This window comes from Pollicipes pollicipes, unplaced genomic scaffold (assembly GCF_011947565.3).
Source record: "Pollicipes pollicipes isolate AB1234 unplaced genomic scaffold, Ppol_2.1 Scaffold_5724;HRSCAF=6776_pilon_pilon_pilon, whole genome shotgun sequence".
NCBI lineage: Eukaryota > Metazoa > Arthropoda > Thecostraca > Pollicipedomorpha > Pollicipedidae > Pollicipes > Pollicipes pollicipes.
In genome coordinates this window covers 43,502,228-43,503,789 of record NW_023596746.1, presented here as the reverse complement: position 1 = coordinate 43,503,789, position 1,562 = coordinate 43,502,228, and positions in this window count along the sequence as shown.

Sequence of the window (1,562 nt, the reverse complement as noted above, 5' to 3'; positions counted from 1 at the left end):
TCAAGTCATTCAATTGGTCAGTATTTCTCACTCTGGACACAAATCCAATGAACTACATCAAATCAGCGTGGGTAGATGTCAATGCATTCTTTCAGTGACACGCAGCAATGCCACACTCCCTATGACGTGATGTGTGCAATGATCCTTATTAAAATGATAAATTGCGATTCTTAAATGTAATGCTATAGGTGTGCAATGCAACTGAGCGGTTCTCATTACATCCTGTACACCAGAGATGGACCTGGGCTTACCCCAGCTGGACTCGAAGCCGTGACCTTTGGGATTCTGATTTAAGGGATCTACTGATTTTTCATTTGAACTAAGAGTCCCTTTCACCGATCGGAGAACCATCGGTCCAGAATCAAACTAAGGCCCAGGACCAGACACAGACTCTCTCTCTCTCTCTCTCTCTCTCTCTCTCTCTCTCTCTCTCTCTCTCTCTCTCTCTCTCTCTCTCTCTCTCTCTCTCTCTCTTTCGGCCTCCCCGTTTCCTCCCTACCGCTCCGTCCTGTATATCCGTCATCCCACGTCTCTCCGGAGGAGGCTGCAGCCATCAGCCACAACTCAGCTTCATTTCAGTCCTGGCAGAGCCCTACCCAGAGCATCCGCATAACCTGGGTTGACCGTCCGCAATGATAATCTGGCTTGACTTACGCTGACCGCATGAAATGCGCCTGAGGCCAGCGCTACAGGGGTCATGATATACAGCAATACCAAAAATAGGAGCAAGTCCCCAACATCATGTTATCATGAACTGTCACCAATTGTTCAAGCCACTTAAATAATAAAAAACAGATGCCAGCAGCTCCGTTTCGAAGCGTGACACGTTTTTACCCGCCGATGCCATCCGCCAAGAATTATTCAAAAACAGGTAACGAGGGGTGGCAATGTTCCCGTCCTCTCCAGCGGTTTTCTGGATGATCAGTGTGGCGTCACAGCCACGCAGAAATTCGGGTTTCAGGCTTGTATAACAGCTTGAAAACGAATGCGCTTCCTAAATAATTCTGGCAATATCTTGGGTTGATTATTTTGACAAACCTAGAAGCGTCTTTCATTATTTGCCCATGAAGTACACATTCAACATCGCTAGTGACGAGTCACAGCGATAGTCCTCACCTCCACTTGCGAAATGCCGGTACCTGCCGAATTTGGTAGAAGTACGGCGCTCCCGCGCAAGCATACACGCACAGCGTTTAACCCGTAAACGTCGGCTATCAGAACAACTCATGCGGAGACAATCGCCTTCCTGTACAGAACTGCGTCCACGTGTCACCCACTGATGGGCTTTACATCAGCGTCATCGACCTTCGCTGGTTAGCTGCTCCGTTCTGTACCTGAACATTGCGACATCACCACGGCCCGGCGCCGTCCTTCGTCTGTCCCCCCCCCCTCCCCTCTCTCTGTCTCTCTCTCTCTCTCACCCCCCCCTCCCCCCCCCCCCCCCCCTCTCTCTCTCTCTCTCTCTCTCTCTCTCTCTCTCTCTCTCTCTCTCTCTCTCTTTCTCTCTGTCCTTCTGGACGGTCCGGAGCAGCAGCGTGACACCACAGACGCGGCACGGAGGA